The sequence below is a fragment of the Echinops telfairi genome, unplaced genomic scaffold (assembly GCF_000313985.2).
Source record: "Echinops telfairi isolate 266 unplaced genomic scaffold, ASM31398v2 ScPeMD7_7421;HRSCAF=8459, whole genome shotgun sequence".
Lineage (NCBI taxonomy): Eukaryota > Metazoa > Chordata > Mammalia > Afrosoricida > Tenrecidae > Echinops > Echinops telfairi.
In genome coordinates this window covers 4,279,528-4,293,632 of record NW_022111321.1, presented here as the reverse complement: position 1 = coordinate 4,293,632, position 14,105 = coordinate 4,279,528, and the positions used below count along the sequence as shown (strand labels likewise).

General features: G+C 45.8%; 1 protein-coding gene across 1 annotated transcript in view; it reads right to left on the bottom strand.

The window, feature by feature from the left end:
* Positions 1 to 14,075, bottom strand: part of AMOTL1 (angiomotin like 1) — a 124,459-nt gene extending 110,384 nt beyond the window's left edge. The window contains exon 1 of the mRNA XM_004709020.2: positions 14,009 to 14,075. The gene's annotated coding sequence lies outside the window, so the exon portion shown is untranslated. The remainder of the gene's footprint in view (positions 1 to 14,008) is intronic.
* Positions 14,076 to 14,105: the final 30 nt, after the last annotated feature.

The window sequence follows — 14,105 nt, the reverse complement described above, 5'->3', positions numbered from 1 at the left end:
TTTACACAATTGATGTATGTATGGATTGTGATGAGTTGTATGAGCCCCTAATAAAACGATTAAAAAAAAAAAGAAAGCAAAGAGGCGACTTAGATGGGGTGATTGAGGAGGCTTTTTGTGGTTGTTCGGTGCCAACGAGTCAATTCCTACTCGAAGCAACCCCATTGGGTCTTCTAGGCTCCAAGCCGTCCAGGAGCATGTTGTCAACTCTTTTCTCCCAAGAAGCTACTGGGGAGTTTGAACCACTGGCCTTTCCGATAGCAGTCAAGCATTGGTTTCGTCATAGGAAAATGGGTGGGAAGGGCATTCTGAGCTGCACAAGGAGCAGCCCACGAAGACCGTGCAGCAGGACCAGTTCTCTCTGGCTCCTCTTTCTCCCGTGGAGTGGCCGGTGCTTTTGAACTGCTGACCTTAGTTGGGCAGTTAGCAGCCCAATGCGTGACCACGACACCACCAGGTCTCCATAGGACCATCAGGCCTCCTTGGATATAGTTATAGTTCTAACTATTCTATACACACCTCACTGTAGGTCACAGAGAATCCGCGAGGGTACTGAGAGAGGGAAGGGAAGAACGTGAATTTCCCACAACAGCCATATCATTTGAAAACCAGTATAAAGGGTGAGCTCCCAAAGACTAGAGGGCTGAGCTTTAGGCACACGACGTCTGTGTTATAACTAGTTGGGGTTTTTCCCCCCCTGTTTTTGTATTCTTTAAAAACTTTTTTAACCTGACCGAAGCCCTTTGGTGCAGCAGATGGGGATTAGGCAACCAACCAATCATCCTCTTCCTCTCAAGTGACTGCAAAAGGACAGCTAAAAGCCAAGGCAGTCTCTCGTGCCTCTGAACACTGATCCACAATTCCAGTGGGGTCCTCTGAACAAACCCAACGCTCTCAAGCCTCGTCCAACTCATAGCAACGCTATCGGAGAGAAGAGAACTCTCCTAGTTAAGGCCCTGCAGAGGCCCTTAAATCTTTTGCTTTTAAATCATTTTATTGGGGGCTCATACAACTCTTATCACAATCCATCCATCTATCCATCCATCGTGTCAAGCACATTTGTTGCCATCACCATTTTCAAAACATCTTCTTTCTCGGCCCTTAACTCTTTACAGCAGCAGACTGATTCATCTTTCCCCTATGGAGCGGCGGATGGGTTCAAACCACTAACCTCACTCTTATCAGCCCAATGCCTAACCCAAGTGCTACCAGGGCTCCCCTTTCATCATGATAAATTCAAACCAGACCCAGCGCCATGGGCTCAATTCCAAGTCAGAGCGACTCTGTTGTGCGTTTATGAGACTATGGACCTGTTCTGGAACAAGCAGCCTCACCTTTCTCCCACAGAGCGCTGGTGGGTTTGAACCACCAATCCAGCAGTCCTGACAATGCCACCAGGGCTCCTTTAGGATCTCTCTCACTGAGTTGTCTCCAACTCATAGTGACCCTATAGGGCAGGATGAAACTGCCCCTGTGCGTTTCTGAGACTGTAACTCTTCATGGAAGTAGAAAGCTTCATCTTCCTCCTGCAGAGTCACGGGTGGTTTTGAACTGCTGACCTTTCAGTTAGCAGCCCAACGAGTAACCAACAGGGTGCCTCTCCTTTAAGACTGTGGTTCCTCAATGTTAGCTACATCAGAATCCTTTGAGTCATTTGCTAAAAGACAACTGAGTCCCAACCCAGAGCTCCTGTTTCAACAGATGCAGTTGAACAGGCATTTCTAACCAGTTCCCAGATTGTGTTGCTGCTGCAGGCCCTCGACCCACTCTTTGAGGACCAACAGTTAAGGACATCTGGGGACACATATTTCTATGCATTCAGAATCCCACAGCCAATGGGGAAGAGGCAAATAATATTGTAGGAGCAGAATGATCCAAACCCAATTTTCTGTTTTGAACTAGCATGTGTGGCATGTCTCCTCTGTGCCAGTTCACATTAAACAGTTCCTCCTATCAGTACACAATGCCCTGCAAGATGGGTATTATTATCCACATTTTTATAGATGGGGAAAAGAGACAAGACACAGTTCTGTGAATTATTCGAGATCATATGGCTAGTAAGTGACAGAACCAGGATTCTAGCCTGTTTTTCTGTGCAGAGCTCTTGCTCGAAGCATTGCATCATGTTACCTCCCAGCCACACTTCATCCTCCCAGCTAGCCTAGCCAGAGTGAGATGTCCCAACCTGACTCTGCACTTCCTGGAACTCCCATATAGCCTGGCCCCAGTGTGGCTATCATGGAGCTAGACATTTTTCATAGACTCCTACCGGCTGTTGGGGACCTGAACTTGCTACTACGTTCTTCCTTAGTAAAATTTATTAAGCCCTCACTTTGTACCAAGCACTCTATTAGACATGTAACATACATTCTGTCTTTCTAAACCACCACAGGCACAGTCATCGATGCGGAAGGCAACTGAATATTTAAAAGCCAAGCTTAGGAATCAGGTAGTCATGGGATCAAACCCCCCTCTGCCACTTACTAGTTTCTAAAATTCAGTCTTCACTCTTTTACTAACTGGGAGATTACAATAACATTTACTTCAAAGGCTTGTAAGAAATCCATGAGTTAATCCATGAGTAAATTCCTGGTAAAGTTCTTAGCACAGTGCTTACTTCATATATAGGGCAGGCTCCATAAATATCACCTGGTATTATTCATAGATGAGCCCTGGGGTGTAATGGATACACTTTGGGCTGCTAAACACAAGGTCAGCTGTTCAAAACCACCAGCCATTCCTTGGGAGAAAGATAAGGCTCTCTATTTCCATAAAGAGTTACAATTTGGGAATTCCACAGGGACAGTTCCACTCTGTCCTATGGAGTCGCTGAGTCCAAATTGCCTCGGTGGAGGTGAGTATGGGTTATTATTCATATTTTATCCCTTTTCTTTCCATGTGTTGGTTATTTTAAGGGAGTTTTAATTATGGCCTTAAGGTTGGATATGCAAAATGTCTCTTTTAGATCAGTCACCGACACCACTACAGGCATCTAGTTGATTCTGACCCATAGCCACCCTGCAGGAGAAGCTCGTAGGTTTGAACTGCTGACCTTGTGGTTAGCAGCCCAACACAGAGCTCACGGGGCCACCAGGGTTCCTTATTGCTTAGTGTTACTTGTGCAGTTGACTGGCCAGAAACCACAGAACCAAGCTCATGGCCATTGAGTCAAGCCAGCTTCACAGGGACCCAACAGGGCAGAGTAGAACTGGCCCTGGTGGGTTTCCAAAGTTGTAAATCTTCACAGGAATGGAAAACCCCTGCTTTCTCCAGTGGAGCAGTCGGTGAATTTGAACTGCTGGCCTTGTGGTTAGCAGCCTAATGTTAGCAGCACTATTCCACCAGGCTCTTCAGAGTTTAGATTTTTTTCCCTCCTTTTGATAATAGTTCCTGTTTGGCTCTAAAAAAAACGATACCATCTTTTCATATATACGACGTATACCCAAAAAAGGGGGTTGGGACTGAACACTTGCTACAGACGAAAGGGTGTGATGGGTGGGTTTGTGTGCCTCATGGAACCTTGCATTGGCCAACCTGGTGTACCGGCCTGGGTACCACCTCCTGTGGTTAACCCATCCACCTCCGAGGAGTGTGCTGCCGCCACCTGGAAGCAGGTACCCTGACTTTGTTAGATGCCATAGAGCCCATTTCGTCTCTTGGCCACCCCAGGGGTGCAGGGTAGAACTGCTCTACAGAACAGTCTAGTAGACTGCCAGGTGTGTCTTCTGTGATGCCTCTGGGTAGGGCTGAACCTCACACCTCCGCAGTGATCAGTGCCTACATAACCATGCATGCCCCCAGGGCTTCTGAAGACACAGAATTAGGGCCAAAGGGCTAGCATCTTGAAAGCTCGTAGAACAATGCCTGACAAATGTTGTCAGGAGAGACCCAGGCATCATGCTTGGTCAAGTAAAGGGGCAGCAAACGAGGCAGGCCCTCAGCAAGACCGATTGACACAGTGGCCGCAACAATGGACTCAAACATCAAGCACAATTGTGAGGACGGTGCTGGACCGGGCAGGGTAGATTCTATTGAACATCAGGTCCCTATGAGTCGGAACTGACTTGTCGGCATCTCACACCAACCCTATTACCGGTTGCAGCCCTTATTCTGTCTTCCCCTACTCCTCTCTTCTCTCAAGCCTGGCTTCCTACCCTGAACTCTCGTGCTTATCGGATGACAATGACAGAAGAGAAATGGAAAAAAGGAATCAGCTAAGCATGTGCAAAACCAGAGACACCAGAAGCCCAGCTAGTGCCTCTGAGCCAATCAGAAGCAGCCCCATGGCACCCTGATGGCTTGGCAATCCCCAAAGTAGCCCTGCCTCAAGAGCCCCTGATTTACTTTCGGTAGGGGATCAGTTTAGGCTGGATGCTGCGCCCCACCGACTCCTGCTCTGTTTCTGTCATATCTGGAGCGTTTCCATAAAACATTTACTGTTATACGCTGGCTTCGAATCAGCTCAGTGTGTGCGCTTCCCAGCACTCTTAAAACATAACAACGGCCTCTCTGGGAAGAGGCTGAAAATAAATCTTACTACCAGGTGGCCAGTGAGCCTGCTAACTTTGCATCTGGGGGTGCAAAGGTCAGAGGGAGAGAGGAATTGGGCATATGTGGGGGCTTCTAACTGTCCATATGAAGAATATCACAAGATAATGGAATTCTTCCATGAACTTATTGAGCTCCCCCACGCCCCTTGCCCCGGCACCACCACCACACACCACACACCACACACAAGAGGGCTTCAAAAAGTTCATGGGGGAAATCCCATGATCTTTTAACTCCATTTTCTCCCACACTTTCTGAAGTCTGCTCAATGTATATCATCCATGACATGTTTTGAATTTTAATGTCAAACAGACATGTATGTAGCCATACATATGTATACAGGTGTGCCAGGAGCACGACTGTCCACATCTAACTATTTAGCAATCCTGGGAAAGGTATGCTATTCCAGCAGAACTGGAAAGAGCAAAACCAGACCTGAACATCTGTTTTTCCCATTTTGCCAAGAATCGCTGCTTTCTAATCCCTTTATAATTTAACCTGTCCCATTTTTCTGGCAAAGGGCCCCAGGAAGGCAAACACTGCCTTTTCTGTACACATTCCAACTTCAGAGGGAAAAAGGAAGAAGGCCCGAAGAGGAGGACCAGAGACTGGCAGACCCAGAACAACAGGCAGAGAGGGGGGAGCGAGGGGGGTCAGAGACAGGGGCAAGAGCAGAGTGAGCAGCAGGAGTGAGTGTGCAGGAAGAAAGGGAAGGCGGTCGGGGGATATCAAAAGAGAACACTTGAACAAGGAAGCGGTCTAACCAGTTAACATGTCCACCTAGAGAAAAACTGGCTTGTGAGGTATGAGAGGAGCAAACCCTAATAGGCCATATTCCAGAATGATAATCCAGTAAAGAAACAACCCACAAATTAGAGTCCCAGCATCCCTAAACAGACTGAGCTGGTTATTTACACATTCCTGATGTGACTACTAATCTCAAGGTCTGTGGTTCAAATCCACCAGCTGCTCCTCAGGAGAAAGAAGAGGCTGTCTGCTCCTGTAAAGATCTGTACCTTCAGAAACCTTAAATAGGGCCACCGTGAGTTAGACCAACTTGATGGCAGTAGTCTGGGTCTTGGTGATTTGTTTTGAACTCGAAACGTACTTAACAACTGGTGAAATGCCATCATTTCTGAGTGGGTGCATTTGTGTTTCTTGTTCAGGACTGACTGGGAACAGCCCTGAACTATTTCTAGTAGCAATATCTGTTTGACAAAAAGAAAGCCCTTTCTGTTTGTGTGTGTGTGTGTGTGTGTGTGTGTACATGTATACTTCTGTATGTGAGCCCATATGTACCTGTGTAGATGGTTTTCCATCATTCCCTATCTCTCCTTGCTCTATTTATAGCCAGGGTGTACAGCCCAGCTGTTCCATGCTGCCCCGACACACAGGGCTGCACAAGTTTTGCTTTAGAAACAGCACCACCAGTGACAGGAAACCACAGATCCCCTCCACTCTGCGCTGTTGGGCTGAGCAGGAAATGAGTAAAGGAAGCTAGGACGAGGTTTTCTATTGGTTGCTTCTGGTCTCATTAGGGAAAATCCCTTGGCGGCCCACTGATCACTCTTTGGTGGTCTAAAGAAAACAACACCAAAGATGGGTATAGCATGGAGCACCTGCCCTCATTGATTTGTTTATTTAGTAAATATCCACTGAAAAACCATGCGATATCCTGCCGAGTCCTGTACTACACACACTTACATGGGGTACATTATGCAACTCACAAGTGAGTCTCCTAGAGATGAGGGCAACTTGAGTATCTACAGACCCAGGAAACGAGTTGAAGATGACACACGGGACCCCAGTGTGGCTACTCGTTACCTGCGTGGTTTGGGGCAGGTCAGGTCACCTCTCTGAGCCTCTGTTTCGACCTCCATAAACTAAAGATGTTTCCACTGTTTCGCTGAGCTGTGCTGAGGGTCCTATGTATTAATGTGTCCGATCAATCACAGAAACTGGAGAGTTGGTCAGATTCGGGGAAGAACAATGTTGAATTACTCTGGGATTGTTCTGGTGATGCCAGGAGGCCACAGGCCACACCTCTGTGGTAGGGTGAGGTTTCCTGTGAAGGGAACTGAATTTTCCAGTGTCAGTCATGCTGAGAAAAAGTTAAAGCGGGATAAAAAACGTCTTCCCCTTCGGAAGCTTTGTTTGTGGGGGGAAGAAAACAGGGACAGTCAAGGCTCAGCAGACAGACAGGTCAGAGATTGACCAGGAAGTGGGGTGGCCCAGAGCAAAGCAGACCCCAGACCCTAGGGTGGGGCTGGGCTTATGTAGTAACTCAGCGGACCTGGAGGAAACCTGGCCAAAGGCTTTAAGAGGTACGGGAGAGGAGTAGTGTTCTCATCCCTGCAGGCAGCAGACAGCCAGACACTGATGGGCAAAACAGAAGCAGATGGTCTACCCAGATTCTCAGCAAGCGCAATGCCAAGTCTCCAGGCTCCCCTGTTAACAGTGGCAGCGGCAACAATGGCCACGGGTGTCTGAAGGATTTATCACGGTGTCTCTAAGCGAATTCCAACCCTGCTGACAAAAGGCTGGCAAGAGAGCAATCAGAATGAACACTTTGGAGTGCAAATAAGCACAACCTGGGATTCTTGCACATGAAACCGGATATGTTAAGTCTAAATTTCTTAGTAGGTGTAGGGCCAGTGATGATTTAATTTGTCTCTTCTAGTCAAAGTCTCTAACTCTCACCAAATGACCTTTCCCTGCACTGGTCTGCTGAGAAGATGGAGGTAGCTACTGAGAGGATTCACCTAGGAGTATAATGGTAACAGGATTCCCTGGAAAGGCATCCAGCTGCATCTAAAATGAGCCTTCTGAGAAGCAGGAGGAGGGATCTCATTAACAAGAAGAGCCAGGAGTGGAGCACACCCTCTGGACCCGCTATTCCCTGCACAGTGAACCTCCTGGATCCAGAAAACAGCTATACCATCAGAAGAGCAGCAGCAGACCCGGAGACAGAGCGTGGCACAGAGTGACCCACAGAGCAAGTAAAGATGAATGCTTTTGTGCAGGAGGCTGGATAAAGTTCATAAAAATTAGGAGGGAAATCAAAAGACCTAGTGAACTATTGAACAACAGCAAAAAAAAAAAAAAAGAAGAAAAACCACAAACAAAATTAATTCAGCACAGAAAATTATGAGAAACAAATTAACAAAACGAAACCAAACTCACTGCCATCAAGTCAATGCTGACACATAGTGACTCTGTAGGACAAGGTAAAACTGCCTCTCTGAGTTTCCGAAGCTGTAACTCTTAAAAGGAGTAAAAAGCCCCATCTTTCGCCTGAGGAGCAGCTGGTGGTTTCAGACTGCTCACCTTGGGGTTAGCAGCCCAACTCGTCACCACTGCACCACCAACCACAGCACCACACACACAAAAAGCCCACAGCAATAATGACACTAAACACAACTAGATTAAACACACCGTGAGTCAAGGAACAGATAGCAGCAAATGGATATTTTTTGAAAGCATATTAACTCATTGTGTTAGGCAGGGTTCCCAAGAGAAACAAAACCAGGACACTTATGATTATATATATATAAAAAGATAGGTTTATACAGCAAGAAGGAATATAACAGCTAATTAGTCATCACAGCAGTACAGAGGGCTCAGTTCAACTCACTTTCATGGAACAGTTCATATACTGAAGTTCCTTCAACTCAAGTGGGCTGCCAGTCCAAGGTAAAGGAAGCAGACAACTGGAGTTTGTCCTCAGGCAAAACAGCCAGTCAGTCCACAGGCAGCAGAGAGCAGGGTTGGGCAGCAACAGTCAGTAGCACAGGAGCTTATGGAAGTAGGCCCCATGAGGTTTCAAGCTCTAGTGATACACAGCAGGGCAATGTGATCCACAGGTTGGCTCATCCCATAGATAGTGGAGCACACGGTTGAGGCAAAGAATTAGCTCAAGAAACAGCCTGTTGATCCTACCACCAGGGAGAAAGAGATACGGGATGCCAGCCTCAGAAAGCATTTATCACCCTCCAATCAAGCTGCAACCTGATTAAACTCTGCCCACATATTCCTATGGAGGGCTAGTTGGCTCGACAAAACTATCACACTCATCAATATGCTTCTTTTAAGAAACACACCTTGTACACAAAGACAAAATGACTAAAAAATCAAAAGAAGGTACAAAAATGTGTATCAAGTTAATGGTAATAGGAACAAGAGAGGACTAGCAAAATTCACCATGAGAGACAAAGAAGGGCATTATATAATGATCAAAAGACAGATGAGCAAGAATGCATAACCATGATACAGATCTATGCACCCAAAGAATGACGTTCAAAATACATTAATCAGACTCAAAGGAATTGAAAAGAGAAATAAGCAAAATTACAACAATAGTCAGCGATTTCAATACACCACTCGTGAGGAAGGGAAGAACTAGAAAGAAATGCAACTGAGACACAGAAAAACTAAACAATACAATTAATCAGCTTGACCTCTTAGACATACAGACTACTTCACCCAACAATAAAATATATGTTCTTTTTCAATGCACCTGGAACATTCTCTACAAGAAACCATACTTTGAGTTACAAAGCCTTAAAAAATTTTTAAGCTTTGGGATATTACGCAAACCATCTTCTCATCTCACAAGACTATGAAATTAGAAATCAACAATAGTAAGGTCAAGGGCAGGGGAGGTGTTTAAAATACATGGAAATTGAACAAACCCTGCTTAAAAACTACTGGATAAATAGTGAATGAAATTTTTTAATTCCTTGAAACATGAGAATAAAAATACAACATATCAAAATTTTTCAGGCACAGGCAATTTATAGCAATAAACACACACAACAAACAAAAAAAAAAGAGAAAAGAAAGCTTAAAAACCTTAATCCAACATCTCCAACAATTAGAGCAAAGCAACAAAATAAACCTTCAGTCACCAGAAGAAAAGGAATAATAATGATTGTTTTTCAGTATTTCCTCTAAGTTACCTTACCCTTGATCAAGCCCTACCATGCCTCTTACACCCTCCTTGCAACTGATTTTGGGTCACTTGTTCCCTCGTCCCTAGATTTGTTAACAGCAATTATCTCCCCCGCTCCCCCTCTCTCATGACCACCCCCCCCAACTATCGGTCCTGTTCTTTTCTCCTCCAGATTGTTTATCCAGCCTATCTTATCTAGATAGACCTGCAGAGATAATAATATGCACAAAAACAAGACCGAGCAAACCAACAAGAGAAAACCAAACAACAACAATAACAAAAACCAATGACAAAAAAAAAGGAAAATCCTGTAAATAGTTCAAGGTCTGTTTGTTGACCTTTAGGAGTGTTTTGCAGTCAAGTCTGATGGGGTGCCAAGCGCTGCCCCCAAAGTCTATTTTTGGTATTCCCTTGGGACTTCCTTGCTGTTCTGTTGCATGCCCTTAGTGTTTTGCCTCGGTGTGGTGGGGTTAGATGGGGCACAATTCCCACAGTGTCTCCCGTGTTGTCCCCTATAGGGCTATGGGTCAGTGAGGTATGTCATGTCTCATAGTGGGGCCGGCCATATGGTCCTCTCTGTGCATTGGCTGCTCTGAGCGGGGATATCGTCCTCAAGGCTTGGTGGGCCAGGATGTGCTCCACTCTCTCTTCCTCAGTAGGGGAATATATTTATAAGATTAAGGTGTAGGTGTAACTTAACTGCAATTGTTACGCATGGGATATTTTTTGTTTTGTTCACTTATAGAATGCTATGCTTAAATGAGAGTGGCATATATTGATTTGTATGCATTTTAGTTTTATCCTGTTAGGTACAGATATGATTTTATTATTGTTTGAAAATTATATATGGCTAAAGAGTTAAGTGAAAGTGTCAAATTGACAAGGGGTGGTCTGTAGTAGTTACATAATCTGGTGTCAGTTTGAGAATTAAGAGTGTAGGCGTGGAGTCTGGCCTGTCAGATTGGGATATAGCCAAAGAGGCCTCTGTGTGGGTGTGGCCTTCTCCTGAGGATTCTGGGAGTTCCTGTATTTCCTCCTTGGAGGCAGGAGACACTCTCTGCTCACTTCCTGAGAGACATGGCTGACAAGACACATGGAACTATGCTAGTGCCTTGAGCTGGAGAAGCCACATGGAAATCCCTGCCAGTGCTGAGATGTTTACAATGCCACTGGACCCACCAGGCTTCCCACCCACTAGCCTGTGATCATCCTGCATTTGGCCTCATTGCATGTATTTCGTGAGTCTGAAGAGGACTTCCTAGATTGGTTTTGGACATATGGACTAATATCGGACTCATGGACTTGATCTGGACTGGGCCTGGATGTTTTCTCAATATTCAATTGTTCTGGTATATAAAGCTCTTTCTTGTACACATGTGAGTGTCTATAAATTTGCTTCTCTGGTCGACCCAGACTAACACAGTGGCCATCACCTCTCCCCATATGGATGAGACTATAGGAGAGCCACAGAGAGCTTTGCCTCAGAAAACGATACCAGGATCCCAAGGCACATTTATCTACTCCTCCTCCGGGCAGCTTTCCTATAGCCGGCTTCCAGAGGTCTACCCTCCTCTGCTAGTGCCTTTTCACAGTCCCCTTTTGGTGACTACATTTTCATTGCATGATCTTGCTGCAATTCTGAGAATAAAGTCCCCAAGGAAGCTGTTGCACTTCAGATGATGACTGATAAAAATCCATGAAATGACTATGCATCTTACAGCAAGAAGGTTGTGAGTGATCGGAAGCAGCATTTCATATGTTTCCCAGGGGAATCAATCACCACATAATTCAATGGGCCTGATCTCCATCACTGGCTATCTGTTTCCTGAGACTAGGTAACTTGCGTTTCTGGATATAAAAATAGATTTTCGTGACTAGGTAGGACAATTGATATGAATGATTCCATCCTTCAGGCGTGGTAAATCAATGTTTTTCAGATGAGTAGCACTAATAAAAGTACCATACATACTCATGTATAAGCCGAGTTTTTCAGCTCATTTGTAATGCAGTTTTTGTGGTAAAATTAGGAGCCTCAACTGATATTCGGGTAGGCTTATACTCGAGTATATACATGAATTCTAACACAAGTACTTTTTGCCTCCACATACAACATGTGGCCATACAGATTATATACATCAGTGTTAAAATCAGGGGGTCACAAAAGCAGATATCCACACCTTATTTTGGACAATGGGCTATAGTACAAAAAGTTTTCACTGCCAAGGGGCTCTGAGTAATCTTTTCTTTTAAAAAGGGAGTGGTAGGCCAAATACACTTGGGAACCTATGATATACCTCATTTACAACCTTCACCCAATTGCTTTGACAAGACAACTGAAGTTCAAACGAGGGTTAAGTTACTTGGACAGGGTCACACAGTAGGCTTCAGACAAAATTCAAACTAAGTCTTTATTATGGCCATTCCCTTCAGCTCACCCCCAGGAACTTTCTATTCTGGCCTAGAGATGAGGCTGTGCTCATCTGTGCTCCAGATGGATTGGTTGCCAACTTGCAGCAGTGGACCAGCTTGTCAACTGCTGCTAGAAGCATTTCCCTGCTGTGTGTCTAAGAAACGCCCCAAAAAACCAATCCTGACTCTTTCCAAGGGAGACAGGCAGGTTCCCTCTCTGACTGAATAGTACGGAAACAATGCAGTCTCACTCAAAGGTCTGTTCTGTCAGGGTGACCACAGCCCTTCACAGACACCCTGCCCAAACCAGCACCAAAAATGAATGCGAACACATACCCAGTGGCTATGGGCCTGTTTTGGCGTAAGGTGCCTTACAGAATTTCAGAAGGCCAGAACTAGAAGGTGCCTTAGAGACCATCTGTCCAAACCTCAACTGTTGACTAATAATGTAACTGGGACATAGAAAAGTTAATATACCGTCTAAGGTGGCTGAGGCAAAGTGAGGACTAGAATCTGGTCTTGAAATCACAAGACTTATTTTGTTGCCTGTTGCTCTTAGACCCAAGGTGCAGGAGGAGACCTGTGGTTCCTATCTTGCAAAGAATCTCATATCCTCACAAAACAAAAACAAGAACCTGGGCTTTTCCCACAGATAAGCTAAAGAGAACCACCACAAAAAAAGGTGTTTTTAAAAAAAATTCTCTACAATTAATGTAACCCCCATCCCCTATGTATGAGTGCTTCAGCTGGGTTATCAGCATGTGATTATTCCCCGAGTGGGATATGCAGATGAAAGAGGTCAAACATCTGGGCCTCCCTGGTACATAAATCCTTCTGTGAATGCAGATGGTTTAGCAGTAATATAGTCGGGGTCCTCAGAAGAAGCAGCGCTCATTCTGCCATTGCTTATGCTTATCTATAATTTAAGAGGAGCAAATAGCTTCTGTCACTGTGTAGAGTGCTAATGCTCATGTCATTAATATGCAATTAGACACATGTGGGGCAGATCATCAAGCACCTGCCCTTTTAATAAATCACGCAAAGCTATGGTTTTGATGTGATGTTCAGTGTGTGCTTGCAGTGTGTGCAAGCAAATTTTGCTTGCAGATTTAATCTGCTGCCATTTATGGGATGTGACTGCTTCACAACATGTCAGAAATGCAGACAAAATCCTCTCCCAAGCCCTGAATACCAACCTGTAGCTAGACCAACTTGGGGGTGCCTGGCTCCTAGAAATGGATGTAAGTCACCCCTTGCTGAGATGGAATTGGGCACCACACAGTCCAGGCCAAGAGGCTAACCAGGCAAGATGCCCAAGGCTGAGACCATTACTGTGGATAAACTTTTTAAAAAAATGTCTTCTATGGACAATTCTCTTCGCCTTTGCTGCCAGCTTAGGTTAGGAGAGGGGGAAGATCGCTTCTATTCATCGTGGGAGGGCAAGGTGTTGATGATAAGCGAAGGAAAGGCAGGCCTGAGAGTCCTGGTGGTTAGCATCTAAGCTAACTGGGAGATGGAGAAATAAGCCACCGGGCAAGGCTAGGCGGCAGGAATACATAGCGAGAATACGGTAGAAGGGCAACACAAATGTCCTTCTCACACAGGAAAGTCTGAATCTGAGAAGTGTCGCAGTTCACCCACCACAGCGACAGGCATTGATTGGAGGCCCAGAGATCCTACTCGGAGACACCTACCGACTGAATGATGAACAGAAGCCAGGTGTCACCTCGTTCCTATGCTTTCGTTCGTTTGGGGTCCTCAACTTCATTAAGCGTGAGTTGGGAATTTCCCACAGGATCCTTCTTGGCTCTTCCAACACAGAGGCAGCCCCCGGGTAGGGTGAGTTCAGCTGCGGCCAAAGGCCCCAGGTCCGCAAGTCCCCGGAGCCGCCTCGCCAGCCCCCCAGGTACACCCAGGCCACCTCCCAGCACTAAGGGCTCGCTCACACCACGATGGGCACTCTGGGCCCTCGAAGGTGGTCCCCTGGCCCTTTCCGCCACCTCTCCAGCAGGTCTCGGCCCCCTTCTGCGTCCTCCAAACTTGGGGGGATTCTCGGGAGGAAAAGAAAACGTGGGGAAAGAAAAAAGAAAACAGACTCACCTAACTCCTCTGGGTTGTAGGACGTGGGAGCGGCTTCCACAAACTCCTTGTCTAGAGGAAGAAGAGCAGACAACAGAACATGGAATCGCAGGCATCC